General features: G+C 39.5%; 2 long non-coding RNA genes across 2 annotated transcripts in view; one reads left to right on the forward strand and one right to left on the reverse strand.

The window, feature by feature from the left end:
- Window positions 1-969: 969 nt before the first annotated feature.
- LOC131893377 (uncharacterized) lies at window positions 970-3044 on the reverse strand. The gene is made up of 2 exons (XR_009374682.1): window positions 2601-3044; window positions 970-2213 (listed from the first exon to the last, which is right to left on the reverse strand). It is a non-coding gene; the product is annotated as an uncharacterized LOC131893377 (long non-coding RNA).
- An 11362-nt stretch (window positions 3045-14406) lies between these two features.
- LOC131893221 (uncharacterized) overlaps window positions 14407-14852 on the forward strand; it is a 3756-nt gene continuing 3310 nt past the window's right edge. The window contains exon 1 of the long non-coding RNA XR_009374655.1: window positions 14407-14501. This is a non-coding gene — a long non-coding RNA (uncharacterized LOC131893221). The remainder of the gene's footprint in view (window positions 14502-14852) is intronic.

Here is a 14852-nt window from a genome sequence, read left to right on the forward strand (position 1 = left end):
TTTTAAACGCTTCTCTGGTCATTTCAATGAACTACCAAATCCCTGTACCATCTATTTGACAAAGTCGGTACCATTGTGAAAAATAAGATAAAGAGCTATAAAATGCTTCTGCGGACCCCAACAGGCAAGGAGACATTTAGGACTTACAGAAAACAAATGCGAATCTTTTGACGTCATTGTCGCACGTTTGCGCATTTTTCGACACTTTTTGAGTCGGAAAAAAGTCATACTATAAGGAAAGTGATCAACGATTAAAGATTAATTAAACTGAAAATTGAATTTTTATTCTTTCATCCTTTGATCCTTTGAAGTCCTTTGCATTTAATGACATTTCACTCCCAAGATTCGTTGCTGCTTATTTAATGTTTTTTAGGAGCTGTGCGCTTTCATCGTGATAAATGAAATAAATTTAACGGACCTCATAGGATAAGAAGACATTTAAGTAGAGAGGTAGTATTGACAATGCAAGGCCCATTTACCTATCTTGTCCAAACTTTTTTGAAGCCAATTCTCAGGTTGAGGCAAATCCAAACACTTCAGTAACAGTAATAGATAATTGTTTAATGGCAAATCTTTACACTTTTTGAAAGATGTGGTAGATTTGAAACTTCAAATGATTCCATTTGCTTTCAGTTGTCTCGGAAATTAATTGAAAAACACGTTCTATTTCTGCAAAATCGTAATTCAGCACCGACTCAGGTACTTTCTAAGACTGAAATAGAGTGACTTTACATGTACTTGAAACCAGATGAGGGATTTCTGACCATATTTGATTTTGTTTTGCCCTCTTGCTTTATACCTTTAGGCACACTCTCATAGGACATGAAAAAAAAGCAATGGCCGATTACGAAAGGTTCATCAAACAGAAATATATGTGAAAGTGGTCTATGTTCATTATTGTTTTGACACATTTACGCCTGGAATTCTGAACGATGTTCCATCTCAGAATACATATCAAGTGGCACCACATACTAGTACAAAGGTGGAATATATTTCCCATTAAAAGGTTACTTCTAGGGACAAAAGTGCTCGTGAATGAATGTATCACATATTAAAAAATGGTTTTCAGTATTATCAATGTACGTTCGTACTCTATGAAACAGAAGTTTTGATACTTTAGGAAGGTAATGGTACAAAGCTTGGATCACATCATCAGGTATTCGGAGAAATCATTTCCAGCATTTGTTTGTTTGATTGGGAACGCTATCTTATTTCAATCGAAAATGGTTTTTCTCTGAGTATTGAGTTTTAGGAACTATCAGCAGACCTAAGTTTCACATATTCAACGGAAATGTCATTTTTGCCAACAATTTGCACTTCTCGTATTTGAGCATACAAAAGTCAAAAAATAAGTTATGGCTGTGTATAACAAATTTTGTTATCAAGTTTATCAGGTAGTTTTCTTCCGTGATCTGCTTTTTCACTTTATGTTAAACTTAGGCCAGTTCGAAAAGGCAAAATAATCATCAAAACAGACGCCAAAATGATTGAGCAAGTACTGATATAACCAAGGATGCAATTGGACCAATTTCGAGGGTCGAGGGTTGTATCTGGATCCATCCGAATCACGAGCCAATATTTGGAGGGATTTTATGATGCCTCTCGTCGGTGGGTATTGTTCCATTCTGGCGACCCAACTCCACAAGTGGTCCCAATATAAGTGGATCAGGCTTGATGAGGCACTTAGTGTCATGGGATGAGGAAGAAGTACTAGCAGAGAGCCAAAGAGCCCGGCCAACTTACTACCTTCACGAATGGAACTGTGTTCGGTCACCAAGCATCGATTGGAGTGTTCCTCGTAAGATTGCCAACACCAACTTTCTAATACTTATTTTTGAATTGCTAAGATAAAGCTCAGCTCAAAGTTCTGTAAGATATTCAAATGGGTTGTATCGTTGGGTTTATTGGATAGGAGGAGTCCAATCTATCCTTGGTTTGGAATCGGTGATGGAGTTGTAATGGAGGTTATAAGGGCTAAAGACCAACCATTGTGAGAAACTGGAGGGAAATCACTTCAGCGACAAGCGGAGAAATGGAAGAAGAAATGGCTCCAGCCAATCTTGACCATGTGAGAACTTGGAAGCACCGGAAACAGGATGTGGGAGGGGTCAGTGGGTGGGCTGAGTACGAAAGAGGTCCGACCAACGGGTACTCAACACTGAGCCAGCCTTCTCTTTCCATCTCTTAGGGGTTATTTGGTTGCATAACGGTAACTGAAATTTAAACATCACAATTGTTCGCGTTCCAGATGACTGGACTAGGACGACGCCAGTTCGAAATTGTACGTTTGCCCTGATAATCGTGATTTAAACTTTTTAGAAAAATCTGCTGTGCATATTGACAAGAACAAATGAAATGTCCAATTTGTCTAGGATTGTACGCTTCTCGTTACTTTTGAGAAGGAAATAACCCGAGCCAGTCAAGAATTGCAATTCAAACCTGGCTGCATAATTGACAAGGTGTGAAAGTCGAAAAATTATTTCTTGCCCAGGTAGAAAATAAATTCTCATGCCAGTTTCCAGATCATAAGTGGCAATTAAAAGGAAATTATCCCTACAAATACCATGCTCATATCCGAGTGAGGAAGTCTTATTTTCTACCTGCATATCATCGTCCTCGTGTCAGAAAGCATATAATGCACACATGAATGCCACACTTTACGTCCTCTCCCTGTGTTTCAGTCACTGACGAAAACTCATTCTCGATGAGAGAGGTTTACTTGATTCATGCGAAGGGTTATGTATCAATTTGAGGCTCTGTAAATCGTAGATAATCTTTGATAAACCGCAACAAATTACACAAGAAGGAATTTGTCTGTGAAATGGCGCTGGCGTTAGTTTTGACAGTGTTGCCAATACAGTTATGGCTAAAGAGCCATCCCGAGGTTGCTGGGTAACATTTTTCAAGGAATATTATGATGGTAGTAGATTGTTGGCATACCTTGGTTCCCGTTAACGAGGACTCATTCCAAATACAGAAAAGAAACGAAGACTCAGCCCTTATCTGCAAACTTGCACTGATACAAATTGATAAATATATTAAACCACAATACTTCTTTTTCATTGCAGACTTCAAGTCGTTTCATGAAGCCTGACATGGATGAAATCTCAAAAACTACCAAGAACCAAGGAATGTATAGATGACAACCCCCTCGAAGTTTTATGATATGATTACCATTGATGTAGCATAAGCAACTATATCACCGCATTCATTAAAACATTCAACTCAGTTTGACTCTCCCGGGGCTAAATACTGTCTTGGTTTGTTCGGGGAAACCCTGCTAACGCCCACGACATAAGCACAATATGTTGTCAAATTACCAAATAATTGAGTATCACTGGTATGGCACGTGGGTGAATACAAAAATCCTTGCCAATCAATGAGAGGGGAAGCGCCACCATGATCTTTTGGAGGATGCTTCGTGGTGAAGATATTAGTATCAGATTGAGGGGAGATTAAACCCGGCTCAGGCAAGCCATGAGTGCTTTCACACAGAGTACCCCAGGATGCACTGACAAACTGCTAGCATTAAATGTGCGGGTGAGCTAGATATGAAAAATGAAAAAAATGGTGCTCCACAATATCAACCAAAAAGGAGCAATTTGATGACATTTAGCAAATTTGAGGATACCGAAGGATGTATGTTTCAACTCGAAAGAGGCAACCGGAAATGAATAAACATTGGTGAATGGTAAGCTCAACTGTTTTTTGTTATTTCACTTCTTGATCTGGTTTAGTTAAAAAAATGATCCCTAGTAGTAGCGTATTACAGCCTCAAGAATGACAAAACCTGATTGCTTTAAGATGTACCGTACTTTATCACATACATGAGATGCAAGTTAAGGGTCGACTACAAACTCAAAGTAGGTTAGATTTGGTAGATTTTGTGCTCTAGCATACAAGAAATGTTTGCAGTTAGGCCCATGTATCTGTTCTTCATGACCTTCAGGTCCAAGAGTGATTCTTATTTCTGTGTTCGGGAAATATTCGTTACCAAATTCGATTTTCAAACCAAAGAAAAACGATTCATTTTGCATTTGTACATTGATGTAACCAATAAGCAGCGGAAGCACATTGCTAATTTGACAGAAAAGTAGCAATATGGCAAGTCTGATCGCCTTAAGACTTTATTGTCATCTTCGCAAAATTGTTGTCAAAAAAAATATTTGCCAAAAAAATGGTTTTAAAAAGGAACCAGATAGAGTTGGTCAGTTTAATGAATCTAAATCTTTATGTTTGCTTCTCATTTTTGCACCCAACAGTTTTCAACCGATAATCAAACAATCATCTTCATGAGACACTCTCACTTTCCAATGGCCTTACCAAGTTTTCAATGAAACCAGAGACATGTAAAAAGAACATGACAACATAAATCTTCATATTTGTCAGCCTCACGACGGGTTGGCAATCCAATCCAGACCCTGCCCCTTCTGCTCCTCTTTCTCGGTTCTTTTTCTCGATGACGTCGTTGATTATTCAAAGAGACACCACCCCAGCGCATTTGTATCATTTCTTGTTTCTCCAAGAAGGATCTTGAGGAATGAAAAAGTTCATGATGATAGTGCTGCCTGGTTCTTGGGCTTCAAGTGTGAAAGATTTCTTTTTGAACCCATCCAACTTGGTTCAATGGAAAAGGGGACTTTGGGGGCAGGGAAATTGACTTGGCACAATGCATACTGATGAGCAGCTAGTTCCACTTGCGGGAACAGGAAAAACATGGCCACTGAACTCTACGCACATCTCACCGACCCATTCATCGAAAAGCAGACAAGTATCATTTCTTGCATATATTTGCCAAATAACTCATTTAAGCGGACGGAAAAAACCGGGCTCCTTTCACCCATCCTTCTACTCAACTTTAACAAAGGTCATTTGTTCATCAGGTTCATCACTTCTCTCAGTGTTCAATGAATTGCTTGCACGTGCTCGCATTAGTTGTAAAAGGCTCAACGGTGTAGTGGATAGCACAGCTTCCTAGCATGAGAGAGGTCTTCGGTTCGTTGCTCCTCCCCGACCTTTCGCAAGGAAACTTTAGACGCTAACCACACCCACAGTCGGAGAACCAATCTGATACGGACTACGACACTGCCTATCGGAACTTTTAACGGATGAAATAATGGCTAGCTTCGCCGCCCGGGCGAGTTTCACCCCTTCGACCCTAACATCCCAATTACATAAAACTCAGTTTTTTTATGTTACTAGCATTCAATGGACACTGAAAACGTGTAGTGCAAGCAATGAAGCATGATCAATACATCATCGGCTTCATTGCTCAAACATTCACATTGAGAATCATGAATCGTTGTAGCTGGAAATTATCTTCGTAATGGGACAATACTTGATGACACCGTGAGTTATATTTGTCGCTCCTATTTCTGTACTTGGCTATTTCTGTAGTTGGTTTTTCCTGCCATTGGAAAAATGGTGCAATTTCAACTAAGAGATTAAACATAACACCGAGTTCAGCTACGAATAATGTTACCCGTTGTCCTTGATACGTTATTCGATTTATGTTTGAAAGGGCTATTAACGCTATTAACCTATACGTTGTCTATGTTCCCAATCATTTACTATTGATTGTAAAAGTCTTTCTTCAAATAACTCTTTGAACAGTGGCTTGGACCAAGTTATTTTGAGAAACAGGCTTGGACCATCTATGAAATATGAAGTGATTCCGACCACCGCGAAAAGGAAGTAGTTGGAATGAATCAAAGTAGCAAAAGTATAGACAAGGTGCCAAGCTAAGCTCCACCATGCTTGGATAAAATTCTTTCAATCCGCCGATTTGTTTTGTGCAAACCGTACTTTGATATTGAGCCTTGATAGTAACAAGCTCCCTACTCTACACGAAGTACGGTTCGCGTTCTGTACTTCAGAAGGCGTTATGCGAGTCAGCCTCTAGCTAACATAGAGCCGATTCTTCTTGTTTTGAATCACAATGTGTTAAAGTAGTATTTACCACATTGTTTCAAAATCTTATGCATTATTAGTGACCCAGGTCATAGAAAGTCCGGAAAAATGGCGTTCATGGCATGTTCAGACTCCGATAGACGAAATCTAAACTTTAAAACGAATATTTTCGCCTGGCCATTTTTTATATTCTCATAGGTATGATATGTTATCAAGTGGCCAGGACCATCATTTCGGATCACTCTTGATAGTTGGACACTACTTTCTTTCTGGACGCTAAGAAGTAACGCAATTTTGGTGTTGATTTCTATTGTTAAATGTACCCATATTCATAAGACTGATGAAGCTTGAAGGAATTTCTAATGTATCTTGGAACAGTATTCACCATTTTCGTCTCATTACGTCCGAAAAGATTCAATCATAAGCCACCGTGAAAACGAGATCAACTCTGAGCAAAAATTAGGTCCGCTAATAGTCTATGTAGACTCTAAATCATAAACCCGAGCACGATCGCTGTGCGAAATGTATGTACTACATTAAAAAGCTTGGTATATTCTGAATTTTGCCAATACTGAACAATCAGGGTATTTGGTTGGATAATTAACGCCAAAAGGTTAAATATTTGACCAAAAATTCTCGTTCGTATTTGAACCCCTACAAAGCGAGGAGGTATTCAGTTTGATCTGAAGAAGCCCAGTTTGACGGTCAAATGATGAAATAAATCAACATGCTAAAGTATTCTAAAAACCGTGGTCGTGATGTAACGGCATACAGTTAGTGAAAGGGCTTGATGGATCTGTATTCTTTCCGCTGTCCCTTTTCTTTTCTTGTCTTTGTCCTCCGGGAAGTGCCAGATGATTAGCGATGGGCAAGCATTATCTCTGTGCTGAAGGGGGATGAAGTTTTAATTATTGTCCAATATCTTTTAGCACCGTTTGTCGCAAGGTAATGGAACGGCTGGTGAAGGACCGAATTTGGCGGTTCGATTGAGAATAGTCAATACGGTTTTTTTTCCTGGAAAGTGTTGTCAACCAGCCTCTTGGGGTTCAACGAATTTGTCTGTCGGGCTTTGGAAGCTGAGAAGGATGTACATACCACAAAAGCTTTTGTCAAAACCGATCACGAAGTGAGATGGGAGTGAGAGGGAGGGGAGATGGGAATTGGGGGGATAAATGAGAGATGTTTTAAGCATTGTTTTTTGGATCGAGGAAGACCAACGGTTACTGAGGATGGAACCTCTTCCAATTGGTCAAATGTGATGTCTGGGAAACCTCAGGGTAGCATGCTTGGTCCTCTCCTATTCTCTGTTTATTTCAAAGATATGGTTGTCATTTGCCTTGTGCGGTGTTTTAAATCTGAGAGAAAAATCCTCCATATATTTTGTAAGTCAGGAAATAGTAGAGTTGTCGTGTGCTCTTGACGAATCCGTGAGCAGTTACTCTCAAACCATATGGTTTGCAATGTCTCCAAGAGCAAGGCCTTGCGCTTTTGCAAGAGAAAAAATGGCATGACTGTTCATGTCCTTGGTGGTAAGCCAATACCAGTGGTGGAACGTGCAAAAGATCTTGGTGTCCATTACGATCGGAAATTATCCTTGTCGACCCGTTGCACCAAGGGGACCAGTCGTGCTAATTCCGTGATAGGGATGATAAAAAGTTCCTTCACAACTCAAGGTACAAGATTCAGAAAGGCTGATGGTAAAGAAGAAAAAAAAATCTTATGCCTTTGGGCATCAAATGCAAGTTGATAAGTATGCGGTATGGTTTATGACTTTGGAACAAGAAATATCATGTAGACATTTTAAAAAAAGAGATTTCAAGCGGATGCTTCCGTGGTAGGATATCATTTTTTTCTAGTTTTCTTACATAACCATAATACATACCTTAATGGATCTTGACGAATTAAGATTTCCAACCTTATTTACACTGAATACCTACTCGGTTGTCAATTCTATTAGGTTCTGGCCATTTTAGGAGAAAATTTGTTGGCTTGTAACAAAAAATATTGCAGTGCTGATACTTACATGTAAAAAACATTGTCTCAGTGATTTCCTGCTTTAAGTCGACTCCATGGAAGCTGAAAGTTAGACTACTTCCTTCCAAAGAACTTCTTCCGCCACCAATTACTAACGTGAAGTACTTACCCCTGAACAGTCTGCAAAGGTCATTCGTACTCATTTTCAACATAAGTTAAGTGTCTGCTCAGATTTAAACTGACAGAGTGATATTAATGCCAACTTCAAATGTTCGCCTTAACAAAAAAGGCTACATGATCCACAAAGAAGAGCTCAGAAATATCCAAAGTATCTTCAGGATGTTTCGAATTTGATATAGTGACACTTTAAGCACGACTGCACAAAAATATATGAACTTTCAAACGCAATATTTATTAGTGATATATCTTCCAATGTATGAAGTCTTATTGTTCGGCCTAAAATCGTTCATGAGCTAGATCTAAGTACTCGAGTACCCATGAAACGCCCCACAGATAAACATACAATGCTCATGTGAACACTTTTCGGTTTATTAACGAAAATGAAGGGTGTTTTCACGTCAGAATTAGGCTGTTGGGTTTATCGAGAATAAAGGTGTTTTTTAAAAGCTAAAAAATGCCCTCAACATACTATTCAAAAGGGAAATAACAGAATTGTGCATATTTTATGAAAAAATCCGAAGGTTCCTAGACTTTTCCGGTGGAAGAAGACCCACAATAATCCACACAAATTTCGGAGTATGCAGGGCCCCTTCTCTCTTGTGCATCTGATTACATTGATTGCAATTTTGGAAAGGTCAAGAGTACTTTCGAATTTCTCTGTCTTCTTTGAAATTACTTTTTCATATTCAAAGATAAAAAACAGACCAGCCACTAGACGCTTGCTTGGTATGCTAAACAAGGAGAAAATCTCACTTATTATTTTTAGACTCAAAATTGACTTTAATTAAAGAGTTGAAAGGTCAAACTTTCGCCGGTTGAGGCGTTGAAGCCATGGTCGTACTCCTGTAATGCAGGACACTACTTATAATGTGGCAAGAAGTAGATCTTAGCCCGCCACTTCCAAGAAAAAGTTTACCCTAAAAAGCCTCACCAGGGGTAAGGAAAAATGACTTTGATTTTCGTCAAAGTTTGTTTATAGGTTGTAAATATCAATAAGAATAAGTTCCGAAAAGGTAAAAATTAGTTATTAAAGGGTGAAAACACTTGTAATTGTTTTGGTTATTCAAATATTTTGGCGGTATTCAATGCAAAAAATGTTTGATTATCATTCTTCACGAACTTCTTGCTCGTTAGTTAAGTGTCGTCATGAAAGCAACGAAAAATTTAATATCAATGTAGACTCATACCTACAACTTCTAAGTGAGGTTCAGTTTTTGAAGTATCCTGAAATCATGAATGGTTTACAAAATCAATACCCTCATTCTGTAAGAATCTAATTCAATTGTGTACAGAAAACTTATGGCATAAATCATGGAAAAAAGTAAAATGCTCTCAGTTACTTGTCAATCCTAACCAAAACAAGTATTCCCAGGAAGAGATGATCAAAATGAAAAAAAAAACTGGTTGGAAATGAAAACATTGCAAGAAACATGATAAGCTTTTTTTCAGTATTTGGTTTCTTTGGATCAAATTATGTGCAAAATATCATTTGGAATGTATTTAGTTCCTCTAAGTCGTGCCCAAACATGACAAAAATCCTTCAATTTCCCCAAAAATCTTCGGTGCTATGTTATCTATTCGTTGGCATTTGCGAAAAAAAAATTGCCTCAAAATGATTATAATAGTTCAAGACTTAATTTGACCAAAAATTATCTTTCCTTCCTTTCACAAAAGAGAGCTTTGAACCAAAAAGCCGCTAATTTCTTTATTAAGTAGTTTCAAATTGAGCTTTCAAAGAGGTGGCATAATTGATTGCTGTTTTCCCTCTTTTTTCTGAGTCAACCGATGAGAAAGTGAACACCATTACCAAAATAGATATCATTGCGCGTTGCAAATGTGATGGGCTCATTTGAGATACAATTTAGGCATCTTAGTTGAGTCAATGCAGCCAAGTCATAACAACTCTATCTCAACATGCATGAAAAGCGAAAAAGAATGAGTCCAAAAGATGTAGTTTGAAAGTGTTTGGGACTGCTTTTAGTCAGCAAATTCGTTGGTAATATGGCGATGTCTTTTAGCATTTCTGTTTATGTTACAAACCTATTCTTGGGCAAATAATCTCTTCTATCCCCTCTCAAGCTGCATTTCTGTCGGTGATCCTTGGCCTTGCTCAAAAGGCAAAGCAATTCTCAAGTTATGTTTTAAGATCTTTGCTCGGTTGTTTTTGAAATGGGGCATCATTTACTGCATGGATTAATTTTATACTAGGCGATTTGTTCGGATCTCTGTTATCTGATCCAATACACCTAGTACAGCTCATATACGTAATGAGAAATTGTCAAACCTAAAAACTGATGAAAGCTCGAAGAGTGCAATTTAGAAAATTCTGCAAATAAGTGGAATTACCCTCCTTTTAACAAGATCGTCATTCATTAAACTAAACTGAGACCCATTTGTCGTTTTCTCGGATATGAGTTGCACATGAGCGTTCAAAAGCATTCATTCATCTAAAGAAGTTATTTTGACGCTTTCAGATCAGATATTTGAAGGAGGGAAAACGAACAAAAACATTTCTAATCAATGTAAAACAAACCAATTTGTCTCTAAAGCCAATTTTCAAATATTCAGGAGCTTTTGTCGACCTTCATACCACTTTCGTCTCATCAGACAATCAGAGAATCCGAACCATCCTAATTTACGTACACGAATATGTCACCAAAAACGAACTTGTTCCTCTTGGTCTCCTGTTTTCAAGAAGTGTCCCTGTTTACGATCAAGCTTTCGTTTTGTCATATTTCCTTTTTCCCCAATCGTGTCACAGCTATTGGCTTTCAGCTAGTCCCCCTTGTTTAGTCCAAAGACAGATTGCAATTCCAAATAGCAAAAATAACGACGTACTTTTATTCATTATTTTGGATCAATTATTTGCTGAAAGTTATCAGATCGAGGAACCTCTTCGCCTGGTCAAAAACAAAGATGAATACCAGCTTCAGCATCGAAAAATAGAATCAATGCATTGAATATTGACCTCAGGTTTCCACCAAACAGGTTTGGATGGACTTTTTCTTTTACCTCATTTCATTGTGACCATTTTTCAAAAGATTAGCCTTGGTTGTTCCGAAACCGGACTCTACGTACACGTCAAAAGAGGTTTTTGAATTGAGTATTCATAGTGATTTGTATTCAAAATATTTTGTTTCAGAGCTTGGGATCGGTAATGCTGATTGGGAGTACAGATGTATGCAGTTCTTGAACAGTTTACAAAAGCCAATTTAAGATGTGAGTTCACTGATCTCGATTGAAAATCTTTTAACAATGGCCTCTTTTGAGGAGTACATCCCTTTGAAGTTGGATTTGGTCGATTCTGTTCCAAGGTTCTAAATGTGCTCACCAACGTGTACATTTACGTTCAAAGCTTATAAAATTCCATTCCCACCTTCATGATGTGTTCGAATTATGTGCAGGTAATTGTGTTGATCAATTTATTGATCGATTCCCCTCTATCTCTCCTTAAACCTTCAAAGTCATGAAATTGTCAAGTTATCTTACTTGGCCTGTCAGCTTAAAAAACATACCTGACAGTGGGATCCAAACATCCTGATTGATACTATTTAAAAGACGAATTTTGGCAATGTCGTTGGCCATTTGCTAATACTTGACTTACTTAATTAAAGTGCATGTGACAGATATCCTAAAAGTTATTATTTTCAAAGAAATGCTTTGGAATGACCGCATTGCAATTGGTGGACCGTTTGTGTACTCAAGTTATCACAAAACGGCTGCACCAAACATTTATTTTGAGCATTAATGATGGGCGTCGGACGAGCTCGAACCTCGGACTGAATCCCAGTAAACACAAAAGCCTTTTTATGAAATGCATGAAGACCTAGGAAATTTGAAATTTTATGATTCTAGTAAGAAACAACATCGAGTGCCAAGCCTTCAATTTGACCACTTCCTTGCACCTTACCTTGAGTCTTTTCGGGATCGATGACAAAAGCATGGCATTAAATATTCTCAAGCAATAACAGCAATCAAAATCACGTGTTCAATTCCTTAAGAATATCGAGTGCCAATAACTTGGTCCACCGGTAGATATTCGGTCGTTCTTGGATTTTGATCCAACGCAACAAGTGGCAAGGTTGTTGTTCCCTGTCTAATCCACCGGCCGGTGGGGGTTCCATCCAAGTGAAATGGGACACCTTGTGGAGCACCACCGATTCAATGAATCTTGAGACCCGTTTGGAAGATGGGCGGGCCCAACCCGCCCTTCCCAGAACTCCCCTAGGCGATCTGATTGGAAAACTCTGACTGAGGAGGATCTTCTGGGAACACAATGTCGTCGGTGTTAATCGTTGTTAGCTCTTAGTCACCACAGTGGTCCCTGAAGCGGATGGATCAGGGATCAAGCTATCTTGTTTGCAGGGAGAATTGTTCGCTCGAGCAGCTGCTTTTTCTCAAACTGAAAAGTCGAAACAACACGTACGAATGAACGGGGAGGAGGACGAGGACGACCCACAAAGATCCCTCTTTCTTTCTTTCTTTCTTTCTTTTTTCTTTCCTCTTTCCGTCCTTCCTTCCTTCTGTGCCTCGTCGTTCGCTCGTTCCTCGATCGTGAGTGCTGCCGGGTCCCGTCTCCCTTTCCGCCTTCATCCTTCACTCGTGGACTTCTCCTTACTTACAAGTACGTACACTCACACGAGTAGTACCACGGTAATAGTACTTCGACTTCTCTTACTCTATACTACATACTGCTGTACAGTAGGGGTAGCGCCTAGAATCCGACGTGCATATGGTATTCCCTCCGTCCGTCTGTCCGTCCTTCCTTCTGTACGCTAGAGCTCGCCGGATCGAGGATCCGTGGAGGATCCGAGAGGGATCTCGCCTCGATCGCCTCTTTCCTCTTTCTGGTCCCTCTCTACCTTCTGTTCCCGCTGGCTTCTTTCTCTCTTTGGGAACATCTACAGTAGGGTATGCAGTCTATGTAGACAGTCTCGATACGACTTCACTCTACGGCCTTCTACCCTCGGTCTGGCGACAATCCTTGACCAACGATGGGTGGAGCCAAGTAGATGAGTGGATCAGCGAAATTCTTCAAACTACAAGGGTCTTTAAGATTCCAACTAGGGTTCTATCCGAGTCATGAAGGAAGTCAATACCCAATGCTATTTGTTTGCGAGACACCACATTGATCGTCCCTGGATCGATGCTTTATTTCATCCCTCTGTGGATGTATGGCTCTCCCACACACTTGTTCCCTCGTTCGTTCTCCTTTCTTGCCTTGTCCTCTTGCTATTCATAGAATTGCCCCCTTCGAATGCGAATACTGCACTCTCTCCACAGAGAACGAGCGAGGAAAAAAAAAGAGAGAAGGTATCCTCTTTTTGCTTTTCTCCCTCTCCCTCTCTCTTTCTCTCTCTCTTTCTCTCTTCTCCCCTCCTCCCTTCCATCGTCTTTGGTGGTGTTGTTCCACGGCCATCGTTTTGGTCTCACACGTTCGTTCAGTGGTGGTTCGTAATCCTCGATATTCTTTGGTCTTTCTCCTCGTCTCATTCTTGGAAAAGACATCCCCTAGTTGATACTTGGTACTAATATGGACAGTACTGCCCATGTTTTCCGAGCATTAGCTTACCCAAAATTCGGGACATGTCTTTAGATAGCGGGGATAAGAGAGCCATCGAGGAAGGTAATCGTCGACAAGAATGAGGAACAATCGGTTTGTTGGGAACTGTCAGGGAGGCCAATTGGGCTTTGTTAGCTTATGTAGACATTGGACCAAGGACCTTTCAAGACTCGTGAAGGGGAACAGAGGGGCATTCTAGTCAGTCCGCACTTACTCACTCTCTTGTGGGTTCATGAACTTTCCGTATCTGTTCCAAACTTTTGCTTTCGATCAGTATCTGTACCACATTAGGAATGGTTCAAAAGTGCCAATGTTTCCACGGTAATTTTGATCTCTTTAGTGACACGATGCATTTTTGATAACGATATACCAGCCACTGAATTCAAAGACAAAGGTTGTTAGCTCATTTCATTCAGACTTTGCCACAGAGTTCATTGTAAGAATGGGGGGTGAATGGGATGGTGTACAGAGTACAGTGAGAAAAAGTTTTCCATTGAGACATACGGCATGTACCCACTCTATCATAAATACTCAAAAGCGGGACTTTTCTATTGCACTTTTACATATTTTCAAGTGTAACTCGTTATACTTTGAGCTAATTGGAACCAAATCTTTCCATTGTCCACGGACACTTCTCTTGATCTATATAATGAGCAAATTTAAAAAAAAATACTTTCTACGTGGGCAAAAATGTTCCACGTTCCATTAGAGTTCTGTAATGAATTCGTCAATAATCCCAGAAAGTGATGTCCAGTCACATTTCAACTTCTTCTTGCAGCTGATTTCAGCACGTGCCACGCCAATATCTCTTATTGGGAGGCTCCCGATTAAAAGACAAATGCCGAATAATTGCTCCGTGACAAAACTGGAACTTGTGAGTAACGATAAGAATCCTCCAGATCATTTTTCAAACAAACGAAATTGCCAATTACCAGGTGAATTGGAGCACAAGTAGGCTGGAAGTAGACTTTTTTTCTCATGTGACGTTTAATTGTGTTTTCTTTCCTTTTTGTGACGCCATAAAACCAAATTGAGATCAACCCAGAGCTCCCAAACGAGAGAAGTGAATCTGGTCCCACCAAGTCTTGGACCATGAACCGCATTGTTCGGGGATGAGGAAGAAATTAGTTCGAGGCTCATAAAAGGCAGGCGTAATCGTTCCATAATCTGGAGGGATTTATCTCAAACCCACATTTTAATATTTAGTACCACGTTTTTGAGAACT

The sequence above is a fragment of the Tigriopus californicus genome, chromosome 2 (assembly GCF_007210705.1).
Source record: "Tigriopus californicus strain San Diego chromosome 2, Tcal_SD_v2.1, whole genome shotgun sequence".
NCBI lineage: Eukaryota > Metazoa > Arthropoda > Copepoda > Harpacticoida > Harpacticidae > Tigriopus > Tigriopus californicus.